Source organism: Pogona vitticeps, chromosome 3 (assembly GCF_051106095.1).
Source record: "Pogona vitticeps strain Pit_001003342236 chromosome 3, PviZW2.1, whole genome shotgun sequence".
Taxonomy (NCBI): domain Eukaryota; kingdom Metazoa; phylum Chordata; class Lepidosauria; order Squamata; family Agamidae; genus Pogona; species Pogona vitticeps.
In genome coordinates this window covers 187250227-187266956 of record NC_135785.1, presented here as the reverse complement: position 1 = coordinate 187266956, position 16730 = coordinate 187250227, and the positions used below count along the sequence as shown (strand labels likewise).

General features: G+C 40.0%; 1 protein-coding gene across 5 annotated transcripts in view; it reads right to left on the bottom strand.

Moving 5' to 3' along the window:
* CNKSR2 (connector enhancer of kinase suppressor of Ras 2) overlaps nucleotides 1-16730 on the bottom strand; it is a 234762-nt gene that overhangs the window by 117444 nt on the left and 100588 nt on the right. The window lies entirely within an intron of this gene.

Genomic DNA, 16730 nt, shown 5'->3' with positions numbered 1-16730 from the left:
ACAGTAGTCTAATCTTGAGATTACGAGCGCATGCACCAGAGTGGTGAGCGCCCCAACATCGAGATAGGGCCGCAGCTGGGCTACCCGCCTAAGATGGTAGAAGGCGGTTCGGACCACCGACGCCACCTGGGATTCCATAGTGAGCGCGGGGTCCAGATGGATCCCCAAGCTGCGGACCCCATCCTTAGCAGGGAGGGTCACCCCCCCAAAAGAGAGGGAGTTTCCCAAGCCCCCGACTGTGGGGGCGCCCACCCTTAGTACCTCCGTCTTGTCCGGGTTCAGCCTCAGCCCGTTCTCCTGCATCCATCACCTGTGCCAAATCGAGACAGAGCTAGAAAGGCTAAATGAGACCGGGTTAAGAGTGAAGGCTAGTAAATGCCATCTGGGTAACTCGGAATTAAAATACTTAGGCCGTATAGTAGGGGAAGGAATAATCAAACCCGTAGAATCAAAAATTGAAGTACAGTGGTGCCCCGCAAGACGGGCGCTCCGTTTGATGATGAAATCGCTTGACGTTGATGTTTTTGCGATCGCAAAACAATGTTCCCTATGGGGGAATTTCGCTTTGCGATGATCGGTTCCCTGCTTCAGGAACTGATCATTGCAAAGCGGTGATTTTTTAACAGCTGATCGGCGGTTTCAAAATGGCCACCAGGTAAACAAAATGGCCACCCGGGGTGGAGTTAAAGTGACAGACAGTTAGAGAGAACAGATAGGGAATGGAAGCGAGAGAGTTAGAACACTGAATTGAGAGAGTTAAAACTGAGATTGGAAAGTTGGAGTGTTTTAGAGAATAGGGAAAAGTTAGAAGGAATAGAGAATAGATAGATGGTTAAAGAATATGAATATTGTTAAAGTGGTTATTGTGAATAAAAGCACATACAAGCAAATGTGTAATCAAATCCAATTTAAGGAATGATCCTCAACAAATGTGATTTACATCTGTGATTTACATACCAACTAAAAGATCAATAAACCTGTTGTATTAGCAGCACGTGTCTGAGATACATATATGTGGTATAGTGTGCAGTAGATCTACTGGTGGCAGCATAAAAAGAGGAATGCATCCAGAGGGTGGACCAGTGTTTGGGAAGAACAAACAAGGGACACTGGGGGGGACACGACAAACAGTTATAAAATTATACAGGGAACCTAAGCAGACTGTGTGACACTTATGCTAAATATAAGCCGTTTATTAATTTCCAGAAGTAGAGTGGTGCCTCGCTTAACGAGCGCACCGTTTAAGACGAATCCACATAGTGACGTGTTTTTTTGCGATCGCTAATGTGATCGCATTGTGATGTTTAGATAGGCTAAACATCGCACTGCGATGATCGGTAAGCGTTTCGCTTACCGGTCTTCGCATTGCAATGTTTAGAAAACAGCTGATCGGTGGTTCCAAAATGGCCGCTGGGTGCAGAAAATGGCCACCCACAGCATTTTCACACCCTGCCCTCGCTTACCGGGCAGCGAAAATGGCGGCCAGATGCGGGAATCTTCGCTTAACTGTGAGTTTTTCCCCAATAGGAACGCATTAAACGGAGTTTAATGCATTCTTATGGGTTCCCCCCCGCATAGTGACGAATTGGGATAGCAATGTTAATCCTGGAACGGATTAACGTCGCTATGCAGGGCACCACTGTATACTATACCGGAGATAAGGAGAGTTTACATATAAGACATATGTAAGTATATAAATTTAATCCTCCCCTTCCCCCCTTTGCACTACATTTTGTGTTTATGCTAATAATGGTATGGGACAGGTTTAGAGCCAAGAGACCTGTTCAAAATGACAAGAAATTACAAGAAATCCCTGACCATTCTGATTCTTGCTTCTCACAAGGCATTGCCAACATGCTTTCAAACCTATATTTGCAGTCCTAAAAACAGAAATGTATATATTAAGAAAATTAAGGCAATTAATCTGGCAACAATCAAACCAGCAGCAGCACTGCTAAATAGCTAGAATATAGAAAATTGCCTTTTAAGAGGTCAGACTACAGTATTTGATTTTTTAACTTAGTACTGTCTTATTCAGGGTCCCTGACATTTGTTTTTCCTAACACCTTCTAGCTAGTTCTTTTAGCTGGCGCTTCCAGGAACTGAACAGGGTTCTTCAATGTGTTGGGATTTGCCTGTGATGCCTCCGCTAAACACCCACTTTATGTCACTGCACAAGAAGCTCGTGAATCTACATCAAAGACAGCAGTAGTGAAAAAAATCATCTCACGGGAAACATATATAAGTGCAACGAAGTATGAAAACCAGAAACTAGACACTCATTTTAGAGCACTACAATGTAAGCTTCTCCTTCTAGCACCCCAAGATTGTCCCTTAGTTTCCAAATACTCTGATAATAGAATAGGGGTGGAAATGGAGAAACACCCATTTACCAGCCTGGAAGATTCCTTTAAGAAAATTATACCAGAGCTTTTCCTACACCAGAGCATAGTGGTACTCAAATCCTCTTTCGGAAATGAGCAGTTGCTGATATAGCTCTTTTTCTATCCAACCTCTCTGAGAACGTCTGTAATGCTTCAGAGTCTACTGATCCGGAACCTGCCACTTATCTGTTCCTTACCTTCACCCTATGCCTCTTCCCATATTCCCCAATGTTTAGCCCAGAGCTGTGTCAGAATGTTAACAGGTATTTCAAAAAATGACATAAACACACTGTACGTTGTGAGCCGCCCAGAGTAGACCATGTCTAGATGGGCGGCATATAAATAAATAAATAAATAAATAAATAAATAAATAAATAAATAAATAAATAAATAAATAAATAAATAAATAAATAAATAAATAAATAAATAAATAAATAAATAAATAAATAAATAAAGCCTTTGCCCCCAAATAGGCAGGTATATTTGCCCAGAATGCCAAGATCAGTTTTAGACAGCATTTTCCATAAGAATTAAAGAACATAATTATATTTTATACTATTAATTCTAAAAAAATCATTCGAGCAAAGTTTGGAAAACTAAGGCGGTGTGTCAACATAAATTAAAAAAAAATCATTTTAGAATTAAGTTGCTTGTGGCATTTTCTCTTATTGTTGCCATTGCTTTGCTCAGATAAATATTTACTTGAGAGATGTTCCTTCAATATCAAGTTGGGAATATTGGATTGGATCTAGATTTATTCAGATTTTAAGCCAGTCCAGTGAACTCAGTGGAACCTGTCAAAGTCCCATTGATTTAAATGACTTCACTTCAGGTATGACTAAGTTTGTACCCATCCCATTATTTCTTAGCTAAAAATATACAGTACTATACTATTTATTTTAAACATGATATTGATAGAATCAATTCAGTAATGAACTTATTCAGGAATAAACTTAAAACCTGGCTATTTGGGCAGGCTTCCCCTCCTGCCATATCTGAATTTCTTATACTTCGCTATTTAGGATCTCTAATATATATCTTTTTTATTTTATTGTTTTTAAATTTGTAAACTGCCCAGAGTAGACCTTTGGTCTAGATGGGCGGGATAGAAATCCAATAAATAAAATAAATAATAAATAAATAGACCGTCCACTAACAACAGACAAAACAATAGCTGCTATTTGCTATTTGTCTACATCAAAATGAATACTTATCAATTATCAATCCATTATCCACTAAGAATGGACAATAATATTAAAGCTTTTTTAAGACTAAACACTTTAATATGTGATACAAAACCTTGCTTACTATGTACTCTTGGAGTATCTAGATAACGGAAGCAATGAAATACTACTTAACAATATAATCCTATACATGTCTACTGAGAAGTTCCAGTGATTTCACTGGAATTTACTGCCATGTAATTATGCACACGATTGCAGTCTAACACAATCAGAAGTTGTGCCATCTATTGTTGTATAGCTCAGTCAAACAGATACTATAATTCAAAAATGCTTAAAACCATGATTTTTAATTGGCTTCAGAGCTTTAAAAACCAGTATAGCCAATATGAAATATGCATTCATTCTTTCAGTAACATCCCACAAAAGCAATGTGAAATTATGCAAACTGAAGCAGCTAGAGTATTAATCATTAAGCCCTGAAGTTTTCATATGAGTAAGGCTCTCACTTTAAAGGTTTTATCAAACCCATTTGAATCTAAAAATTGAAAAGGAGTACCCAAAGCTTAATTAATTACAACATTAAAAGGCAATTTTGTGAATATACTTTAACAGCAAAAGGTCATCTGCTGAAAGCTTTACTGACCCAAATGTCTGACTCTGCCAAGTAGTACGTGGGTGTTACCTCTGACTCAGGATGCATTAATCACGTTACAGTTGATAAGAGGCAAAGCCTGGAATGACAGAGACACAGAAGTTTAGGGTGAAGGGAATCACAGAGTCTAAGTTCCTCCTCTTAGGCATGACTGTGAAAAATCCTCGGGAGCTGAAAAAGCCTTCTTTAAGACCACTACTAATCAGTAAATTTTATCTAACATTATGTTAGCTTATTTAAATACTAAAAAGGTTTTCTGCTATAAAGTCTTCTGTACTTAATAATGCTGAACTTTTTAAATTAAAAAAATATCTTTTACTTTCCAGTAACTATGCTCAAGATCAGAGTCTTCAGTCCATGTCCTCAAATCACCTGTCAGAAAAACCATATTGGTCTGGATCAGGCACTCCAGTCAATGGTCTAATAATGAAAGAGGGTCTATACAGCAGCCAGGTATTTTTAGAACTCCTCGTTTGAAAATGTTCTGGCTCTAATCCAAAGAATTAGCCTTTTTTTAAAAAAAACCTTCAATATTAGTTTCAGGAGACCAACACTACTTGAGATGTGTGAGTGTTAGGGATTTTTAAAGATCAATATCCCATGAGGCATGGCGAATGAATGAACAATTCAAAATGTTCTTAATAATCCAAAGTGAATAAAAGTGGTCACAATAAAAGTGAACATTCTAATAAACGAGGACAATTCTCCTTTGGAGAATGTAAGTGCCTATTTAGATTCTGGTCTATGTTAGGCGCCTTTCAGTGGCTTTTGCATGTTCAGAACAATTTGTACTCTTCAGGGGGCTGGACTGAGAGCAGCATAATCATACAATTTATCACAAAATGCTATGAAAACTCCCACATTCCAAAACTGGCTTGGGGAAGACTGTAAAGCACAATCACAGATCCCTATATCCAACTGCGAGTACCAACTGCTGTAGACTCATAATCTACAGTACTTCAAAGTTGACTTTTTATTCAGCAACTGACAAAATGAGTCTACTATAGCTGGGACTAGCAACTGGATTTAGGTAAAAGATCAATTTGGGACATGGAGCTGGCTCCATGAGTCACCACATTGTAACCTATCATTTACAGTCTATCTCAGGTGTACAGAATGACTATATTAACGCTAACTACAATTGCTATTTGTATAAAACACCAGATTTTATACACAGTGAGTGTTCATTCCCGGTATACTCACTGAATCTGGTTACCACTGAAATCAGTGGGATAAATTAGCCATGTCATAATTTCCACATATTTCAATGGGAACTAATATCCAAAGGGGTAGTCATGTTAATCTGTGGTATATTAAAGACGAATAGATCTATTATAGCCTGAACTACAGCCCTGAAAGGCACAAATATAATCTAGATAGAGGAGCCTGGTTGCAACCCTGAATCTTGCACTGGGGAGATGTTTTAGGACTAGTTGAGATGAACCACTCACTCCCAACCACCAAGATTGTATTCAGAGCCTCCTGCCAGCTGGGCATTTGGCTTAGTACCTGCATCAACAAAGAATGACTATTCATAAGCCTTATCTGAACTTTTAACTGACTGGAAAAGATGCATGGAACATTAGTGTAATAAAGAGTATTATTGGTTCAAGTATGATAACAGGTTATAAAAAAACCTAAGATTGCTACAACATAAAATAACAGTTGTCCAGATACCACAAAGGATGATGCTTTAACTGAATGGAGCCAAACTACTGCTACTGTTGTCATAGTTTAAACTGTCTTACAAGATCAAACTATAACCCTAAGCCGAGTTTAACAAAATATTTCACATGAATTTCTTTATAGACACAAGTTTTTTGAAGTTTTGGACTCTGAAATACAAAAGAATGGCTTTGTGGATCCACTAATAGCCACAAAATCTGAGGTTGGGCAATTTACCAGATTATTAATATGTACAAGTTAAAACAAATCTGAATTCTTCAGTTATCCAATAAAGATATTACCTAACCTCAAAAATTTGGACTATAAAAGCAGCGTTCTGTGCCTCCCAGAAAAAGAGTCAGCCTGTGCAGCCTTCAGAAAGCTACACAATCAGAAGAAGGGAATGGCACACCACTTCTGACTACACTATATATCTAGAAAACCCTGCAAGGGCTCACTGTAAATTGAAATTAAATTGACAGCCCATTATTATTATCAACTCAATTATATGATTAAAAAAATACAAAAATATTTTAAAATCCATGAAAGAAAAAAAGAACACCCCTATATGCATACCCATGCTAATTAGACAGGAGTTTTGTATTTATTATCGTATCAGATTACTGGTACATTCTGTTCACATGTTTTCTTCATCTTACATTTAGTTCAAAACATACATATATTATCATCTCCCATAAAAATCTTCCTGAAAACTGAGGGACAGCATTGTTAGTACCAACTCACAGCATAGCACAGCCATTAGAATTTCTAGTCAGCAACTACCCTGTTTTCCCAAAATAAGACCTGACCTGAAAATAAGTCCCTGTTAAGTGAAACCCCACCCTCCACCACTGTACAGCAACCTGAAGAAGATGACAAGACTGTATTTGAATACATTTAGATTGTTGTACATGAAAAAAATCCCCTGAATATAAGCCCTAATGCATTTTTGGAGCAAAAAATAATATAAGACCCTGACTTATTTTCAGGGAAACACGGTACTATTTGCATCAATGATACACAGGTAGATTCATTTGGGAATCTTGAAATATGACTGTCGCTAGCTGGCAGAGTGGACAATACAAGGCTATTCAGCAAGTTTGGGACTGAGCTAAAGTTTGAATTAAAAATTTCCATTTCAACATCCTGGGTTTCTGTAACATTTTCTCTTCCTCCAGATCAATTCATGTGTTTTATTTGGTCAAAATTCTCTTTGTAACTTGCAGCCAATATGTGCCACAACTTCTCTAAAAGAGGCAGACTCAGGAGATTCATTTCTCCACAGGTCTCTGGACAGCACCCCATTCTGATTCTCTTTGCAGGGCTCCAAGATTAAGATAGAAAGGCTCAATAAACACTGGGAAGGTAGGAAAAAAACACTGTAAAGAAAGAAAGAAAAAACAGAGAGAGGGGGAGAAGTGGATAGGGTGCAGTGAGGAGTAAGGGACTTCTAATCAATGCTTTCCCCTTCATGGATTGCTGCCTTGTTGTGGCGAAAGGGCTCGAGAAATTCAGAGAAGCTATGGGCTATGCCATACAGGGACACCCAAGATGGACAAGTCATAGTGGAGAGTTCTGACTAAACACGATCCACCTGGAGCAGGAATTCACAAGCCACTCCAGTATCTTTGCCAAGAAAACCCCATGAACAGAAACAAAAGGCTAAAAGCTATGATGCTGGAAGATGAGCCCCTCAGGTTGGAAGGCATCCAACATGCTACCGAGGAAGAGCGGAGGACAAAGACAAGTAGCTCCAGAGCTAATGAAGTGGTTGGCCAAAGCCAAAAGGACGCTCAGCTGTGGACGTGCCTGGAAGTGAAAGGAAAGTCCGATACTGCAAAGAAAAAGCTGCATAGGAACCTGGAATGTAAGATCTATGAACCTGGGGAAGCTGGATGCGGTCAAACAGCAGATGGCAAGAATAAACTTTGACATTCTGGGCGTCAGTGAACTAAAATGAACAGGAATGGGCGCATTTAATTCAGACAAATATCATATCTACTATTGCAGGCAAGAATCCCGTAGAAAAAATGGAGTAGCCCTCATAGTCAACAAAAGAGTGGGAAAAGCTGTACTAGGATACAATCTCAAAAATGATAGAATGATTTCAATATGAATCCAAGGCAGACCTTTCAATATCACATTAATCCAAGTTTATGCACCAACCACCGATGCTGAAGAGGCTGAAATTTACCAATTCTATGGAGACTTTACAACACCTTCTAGAACTGACACCAAGGAAAGATGTTCTTCTCATTATAGGGGATTGGAATACTAAAGTAGGGAGTCAAGACATAAAAGGAACAACAAGTAAATTTGGCCTTTGAGTTAAAAACGAAGCAGGGCAAAGGCTAATAGAGTTTTGTCAAGAGAACAAGTTGGTCATCACAAAAATACTTTTCCAATAACACAAGAGGCACTCTACATGTGGACATGACCAGATGGGCAATACCTAAATGAGACTGATTATATTCTCTGAAGCCAAAGATGTAGAAGCTCTATACAGTAAGCAAAACCACTGGGTTAGTCAGGTACAATCTAAAGCAAATCCCTTATGAATACACAGTGGAAGTGAAGAACAGATTTAAGGAACTCAATTTGGTAGACAGAGTGCCTGAAGAACTATGGATGGAGGATCGTAATACTGTACAGGAGGCAGCAACGAAAACCATCCCAAAGAAAAGGAAATGCAAGAAAGCAAAGTGGCTGTCCAACAAGGGCTTACAAATAGCAGAGAAGAGAAGGGAAACAAAATGCAAGGGAGATAGGGAAAGTTACAGAAAACTGAATGCAGACTTCCTAGGAATAGCAAGGAGAGACAAGAGGGCCTTCTTAAATGAACAGTGCAAAGAAATAGAGGAAAATAATAGAAAGGGAAAAACCAGAGATCTGTTCAAAAAATTGGAGATATCAAAGGAATATTTTGTGCAATGATGGATATGATAAAGGACAAAAATGGTGGGGACCTCACAGAAACAGAAGGCATCAAGAAAGGTGGCAAGAATACACAGAAGAATTATGCCAGAAAGATCTGGATGTCCCAGACAACTCAGATAGTGTGGTTGCTGACCTTGAGCCAGACATCCTGGAGAGTGAAGTCAAGTGGGCCTTAGAAAGCATGGCTAACAACAAGACCAGTGGAGGTGATGGCATTCCAGCTGAACTATTTAAAATCTTAAAAGATGATGCTGTTAAGGTGCTACATTCAATATGCCAGCAAGTTTGGAAAACTCAACAGTTGCCAGAAGATTAGAAAAGATCAGTCTACATCTAAATCCCAAATAAGAGCAGTGCCAAAGAATGCTCCAATCACCATACAATTGCACTCATTTCACACACTAGCAAGGTTATGCTCAAAATCCTCCAAGGTAGGCTTCAGCAGTATGTAGAACAAGAACGCCCAGACGTACAAGCTGGATTTGGAAGGGGCAGAGGAACTAAAGACCATATTGCTAACATGAGCTGGATTATGGAGAAAACCAAAGTGTTCTAGAAAAACATATATTTCTGCTTCATTGACAACACAAAAGCCTTTGACTGTGTGGACCACAGCAAACTATGGCAAGTTCTTAAAGAAATGGGAATGCCTGACCCCCTTATCTATCTCCTGAGAAATCTATATGTGGGACAGGAAGCAACAGTTAGAACTGGATATGGAACAACTGATTGGTTCAAAATTGGGAAAGGAGTACGACAAGGCTATATATTGTCCCCCTGTTTATTTAATTTATATGCAGAATACATCATGTGAAGGGCCATACTGGAGCAATCCCAAACCGGAATTAAGATTGAAGGAAGAAATATCAACAACCTCTGATATGCAGTTGATACCACTCTGATGGCAGAAAGTGAGGGGGAATTAAAAAACCTCTTAATGAGGGTAAAAGAGGAGTGCTCAAAAAATGGTCTGAAGCTCAACATAAAAAAAACTAAGATCATGGCCACTGGTCCCATCACCTCCTGGCAAATAGAAGGGGAAGATATGGAGGCAGTGACAGATTTTACCTTCTTGGGCTCCATGATCACTGCAAATGGTGGCAGCAGCCATGAAATTAAAAGATACCTGCTGCTTGGGTGAAAAGCGATGACAAACGTAGACAACATCTTAAAAAGCAGAAATATCACCTTGCCAACAAAGGTCTGCATAGTCAAAGCTATGGTTTTTTCCAGTAGTGATGTATGAAAGTGAGAGCTGGACCATAAAGAAGACTGACCACCAAAGAATCAATGCTTTTGAATTGTGGTGCTGGAGGAGACTCTCAAGAGTCCCCTGGACTACAAGGTGAAAAAAACTATTTTTAAGTAAATCAACTCTGAGTGCTCACTGGAAGGACATATGCTGAAGCTGAGGCTTCAATTCTTTGGCCATCTCATGAGAAGAGAAGACTTCCTGGAAAAGACCCTGATGTTGGGAAAGTGTGAAGGCAAGAGGAGAAGGGGACGACAGAGGACGAGATGATTGGACAGTGTCACCGAAGCTACCAACATGAATTTGACCCAACTCTGGGTAGCAGTGGAAGACAGGAGAGCCTGGCGTGCTCTGGTCCATGGGGTCACGAAGAGTCGGATATGACTTAATGATTAAACAAGAAATCTATGCTTTGCTCTTCTACAAGAAATAAATTACTGAAAATAATCATTGTTACTTTAAGCTAATATATTAGCCAGTGAGCATTATGGATTTGTTTAAATCCCTGTACTAGTATTTCGAGAAGATACATCACCAATTGGGACACTGTGATAGTGGAATGCCAGAAATATGCAAATGAAGCATTATATGGAGTTGCATCATCAACACAACTCCACTGGCACAGGTGGTACAGTAGATGTGGTGCAACATATGTTCCACTTGACAATCATGTTTAGTCCAAATCTTAGGACCCGTCCTATGTTAGTACAAAGTTATGTTTGCAACAGAAATGGAGAAAATCAAAATATACTGACCCCAATTCCATCTGCATTATTCATACCAGGACAACAAAGCATAAAATCCCCATTAATTCTCTGCTCAAACACAGTACTCTTACACCATGGTATAACTCAAATAAGATGGTGCCTGCCTCAGCATTCTATCCAAAACACCAACAGGAAAGGAAACTCAACTCCACTGTTGCAAATGGGGAGTCAAAGCCAATACATCCCTCAATGGTAAGCACAGGGTGGCAGGTCACTGTTTCAATGAGAAACTCTTTCAGTAAGAAAATCCGTTTCATATACCCACACTGTTGTCAGCTGTTTGATCTAAACTACGTAAATCAATTCTCCTTCACCAACAAGTAGCCTTGTCTCCCACGCTGGAAAACAAAGCATGAATTGTAGATGTATATGATATCCACTAGCTATCATATATGCTAATAGCTATCAACAGTAGATGTTTTCAACAACTTTTACTGTGTGCCTATGGGTGTTCATCTCCCACTGCTGCACACAGGAGGATAATCTCCACTCCAGTGCTGTGGAGATTGAAACTGAGTTCTGTAGTATGGCTAATAGCAGTTGCCACTGCTCCAGTGAGGGGATATTAATATTCTTGTTCTAGCTGGGCTTTGCACCTTTAAATCAAGTAATCCCACAGCCAGCATGCAGTAACTATAACTCTCACCCTGATATCTGCCATGAAATGTTCAAAATCACAGGAGCTAGTATTTAGATCAGGTTTCGTAAGACATTCATCGTTTTTGATGCTTTTCAGTAAAACCTATGTTAATGGGTGTTAGCACACAGGGAATCTTTCCCTGCCCTGATTCTTACTAGCTCATGACCCGATGGTTCTCCTGTCCTCAGAACTCCTCCATGTATTGGTTACTTAAGATCTATTGATCATAACATGGCAGACTCCTAGTCGCCGCTGATATCAACTGTTGCTCCATTCAGGTATTTCAGAGTATAGTTTCTTCAACATACTTTGTGGGGTGATGGTGTAAGTGTGACTATTCTGGAAAGTCTGATGAGGAGAGGTTCCTGATGATGTGCAGACTCCATATGAGAGCAGGAACCTCGATCTTTTATACTTGCCCTTGCTGACATAAAGAAAGGGATTATGGGGTGGGGTTATGCATGTTGAAGAAACTGCATTCTGTAACATCAGAATACTTGTGTAGCTGGATTATTGCAGGTGCTGGGGCAACACCCAAGAAATCCAGCCGGTTAGCAAGAAAAACCCAGTTAGAATGGGTGACAGCCACTGTAAGGTAAAAATGATTAAGTTTTTTGTGGAGACCAACCACTTGGTCCACGGCTCTCCCCGATTGCCCAGGGCCATGTTGTTAAACACTCTGTTTTTTAAAAGAATGATAATGTTTAAAACTGGTTTTTAAACTGAATTTCTTTTCAAGAAATATTTTGCTATTTCTATGCTTGTGGTGGTAGTAGTAGCAATAATAAAAGTTGTGATGGTTTTGCCTTCAACCACAGTTGAGAGGTCTCTTTCCCAGCATGTGCAACAGCTTCATCACAATCACAGCAAAGATTAATACTCCTCCCTCCACCTGTTGCAATTCTGATAATTATCAGAATAATATCTCCAGGCAGGACAAGGACAGTCCCATTTCTCTAGATGAGCATCCTACTAAATGAGTTTGTACTGAATAGAAAATTTTCTGTGTGAAATACATTTATACAGTGGTGTCCCGCATAGCGAGGTTAATCCGTTCCGGATTAACCTTCGCTATGGGGAAACATCCCTAAACGGAACAGAAAAGCCCACTGGAACGCATTAAACTTCGTGTAATGCGTTCCAAATGGGCCAAAACTCACCATTCTGCGATATTTCCCCATGTTCCGGCGGCCATTTTGGGTGTTCCGGTGGCCATGTTGGGTGTTACGACAGCCATTTTGGGTGTTACGGTGGCCATTTTGGAACCGCCAAACAGCTGTTCTCCCATCGCAATGCGATAAAACATCGGTCTGCGATCGCATTAGCAATCTCAAAATCCGCATCGCTATGCGGATTCTTCATTAAACGGTGCGCTCGTTATGCGAGGCACCACTGTACATTGTTTCATATCTCGTCAGTAAATTAGTGGAAACCATGAGTTTAGAAAGACACTGTATCCTGTACTTACAAACTGATTGTTCTAACAGTTGCTTATGTTATTACAGTAGTCTTTAGACTGTGAAGGAATCAAACCTTGTTTTGAAGAAAGTCTGATACCTGCTGGATTGTGTGCTGTTACTGCCTGCACTACAGAGGCTTTCACAACTTAGAATCCTGTAAAGCAGTGGTCCCCAACCTTGGGCCTCCAGATGTTCTTGGACTTCAACTCCCAGAAATCCTGGCCAGCAGAGGTGCTGGTGAAGGCTTCTGGGAGCTGTAGTCCAAGAACATCTGGAGGCCCAAGGTTAGGGACCACTGCTGTAAAGTTCAACATTTTGCATCTTCCAATAATGCAGTGGAGTTATACCTGAGGGCAGCGATGGTGAACCTGTGGCACACATGCCACAGCTGGCACACAAACCCCTTTTTGCGGGCACACAAGCCATAAGTCGCTAGATCGCTACTCCCCCCCCCCCGCACAGCCAAACCTGCGGAGATGGCTGCAGCCACGGTGCTGGTCTTTTGACAGGCGGCAGGCCAGGATCCGGAGCAGCTGGCGCTGGCAGTGGATGCGGAGTGGGGTCTCGAGGCACCTCCGTGCCTAGGATTCCCCCTTCTGCTGCCACTTTTGATTCCACCACAACCGCAGCCCATCGCCTACTGTTTTTTTTTGGGGGGGGGTTGTTTTTCAGTTTGGTCACTTGGGCTCAAAAAGGTTCACTGCCATTGCCCTTGGGATAAGCCACTTTCACTGGGTATAGGTTTTCTAAGCCTGGATGCTGTAGGGGTTATTGTTGGCATACCACTAACATAACTGATACAGGGTTGTGGTGTTAATGTAAGGAATGCAAACAATAACTAGATTATCTGGCTTAGGTAATGTCAGTTCCCCCCCCCCCCTGCATTGTATATGAGATCCAAATTAAGCCATGCTAATGTTACATAGTGTTATACCAGATGCTGGTGTGGAATAGGGACCAATGGATTCCTTTGAAAAGCTGCAGTCATATGCTTACTTACTTGGGAGAAAGTTTCATTGAACACTGCCAGACTCAAACTCAAAATGGACAGACCTGCAGTAAGATTCCTACTGGATAGTTTTGTGCATGTAAGAGAAACTGAAGATGTTTCTACAGTTAATTGATGACACACCAGATGTATGTCAGTCATATGCCTGATTGTACACCTAGCACATGTATGGCACTTTGTCAACTAGTTGCAATTAGCTGCTTTCAGCAATTTATCTTGCACATTCATAACTAAGCCACCATTGCATACTCAATGTTTTAGCTTTAGATATTATCTTCTAATTATGTAAAATGCCTTGGGTCCTTTTTAAGGAGCATCCTTGTAAAAGATCAAAAAGCACAGTCTACTGATCTTCACAAGCATATTGTAGGAGCGTTGACACAATGGTTCTACTCTAGGAATGTGACCTCCTAAAATGTCCTGCTACCACTTCCTTGGATACATTTTGCTTTTCTTCATCCATGTTTCTGCAGTTATCTAAGGTTCAGTCCTCTAGGATTCACAGAACTGCTGTCTACTGGTGCTGGTTCCATCACTCATGCTTTTTCTCTTGCTTAAGTAGTCTGTGCACAGTGCTGCCTTTGTAATTTAAGTAAACCGATGTCAGTGAATGAGTCTGATATAATTTAATTACTTTTTACATGAATTTCATTTAATGAATTAATATTATTTAACCAATTAAAGTTAAATCTGCAAATATCATTTAAATAAAACTATATTGTATCATTTACGTATTGGGGTTTAATCATTACTATAAGGGAATTTTAGTATAATGGAAAAATTATAAAATAATCCACAGAATATGAAAAGGACATGCTTCTTCCTGTTTTGGCCTCCACAAAACAACTACCCCTTGAGCATAGAGGAATCTGAAAAATTACCCTGACTTCCCCCAAAGCTGTCCCCTCCTGGCCTAGAAGCATTATTTGCCACAGAGATTAATCTTAATTTGATTTAGTGGAGAGGACACAAAGCAGGCCGAAGAAATGTTCAGCACCTTTGTCTTGCTTTCTCTATCTCGAAAGGGATGCCTTGTTTCTTAAAACAGAGCCTGGGAGAGGACAAAGCAGGCACAGGCCTTGTCAGCAGCTAGCTCATTAGGAGTGAGTCACTAGTTATTCAAAGAGCAGCTAGCTGCAACTATGTGAACCCTAGGCTAGCTCATATTGCCACTTTGCCCTTTCAGAGACCTTCAGTTAAGTGTCTTTTCTCTGAGAGTCAGTCTTCTATTATTAATTTTTTCCCCCTAATATAATCCCTGTCCCTTGGTTCTGTCGATAAAGAAAACCCATTCTGTCTTAGATGTACTCCTTGTGTACCTCCTTGTTGGAGATTACTTTCTCACAATTATCTCCATCACCACAGGTCTCTTTCTCAGCCTTGCTCTCCAAGAATGGGTTTTTAGAGATTAAAGATGCAACCAAGATGAAAACTGTCCATATCCATTCCGCTCCAGCACCATCTAACCCTTCTACATGCCCGGTGGCAGCAAGGAACAACTATCACATTAAAAATCTGTCACGTGGGAAAATTTCTTTTCACAAGGAGGATATATCTGATACGCTATTTTAGCATCTAAAGTATTGCTCTCCTCACACACAGGTATAATTCCCTTTCCCACACAGAAGGCTGAGGTACAGGTAACAGCCTCAAAAACCCATTTCACTTTCCTAATGAATGTTTTTTTTTCCACATCACTATTTCTTCAATTTATTTACTTTGAAACACTCCTCACATAGACTGTATAACAAAATGCCACCAGAAGGGAAAAGCTATTGTATGTTCGTATTCCACACCCTATAATGTTCTGAAATGCACAGCTCTCATAGGCAGCGAGATGGGAATGGTACTTTTTTTTTTACTACAACTCGGAGAACTGACATTATTATTTTGGAAATTTTAGTCCAGAAAAGGCTAACTTTTCCCATCTCTGGCAATTCCTTCTGCCTGACTTCATTTCTAGATTATAATATAATAGATATGAGCAAATATATTGGGCACATATCTATAAAGCCACATTCCTAAGGGATTGGGAGAGTACCTGTTGTACATTATAGTAAACTATTGTTCACTGTGTAACCTACTGCTGCACTGCAAACCATCACTGATCCACAACACAATTTCCATTATGGAAATTATAGTTCTATGAGTGCATAAGAATGTTCAACTTTTTCCTGTAGGGACATTTCTCACTCATAATTAATTAGAAAGCACAGTGTTGCAGTATAAGGAGCCTTGTAGCCTCATAAGGTTTGGGGGCAGAAAGTAAGTGCCAAGGCAGAAAAACAAAAGGACACTTTGGCGAGATACACAGTACTGGAAAGCTCAAATTTAAGGATGGCTGCCATCTCAACAAAAGCATGGTAACTCCAGACATGCTCCTGGAGAAGGGGAAAGGAAAGGGCGATCTTTCTTTCTTTCTTTCTTTTTACAGTTTAGGGAAGCAACATTGAAAAACCTCTCAGTGTCTTCATCTTCCCCTCAATTGCCCTGCTCAGGCCTTTCCAATTAAGAAAAATGTATTTACCTACAATATTTTTCTTAACTGGAAAGGCCTGAGCAGGGTCATTCTCTTATCCTAGCCTTAACTCGTTCCCATATATTTCCTCCGTTCTCTCTCATTTGCCAATTAGATATTTATTCTACATGCCCTAAAAGCTCACAGCTCCTTCTCAAGTCATTTTGGCTTTTACAAAAAACAAGGAAAGCAAAACAAAACAAAACCAGAAGCTCACAAATCTATAGACTTTGTATATCTACTAATGGTTTTGGTAGCTCCA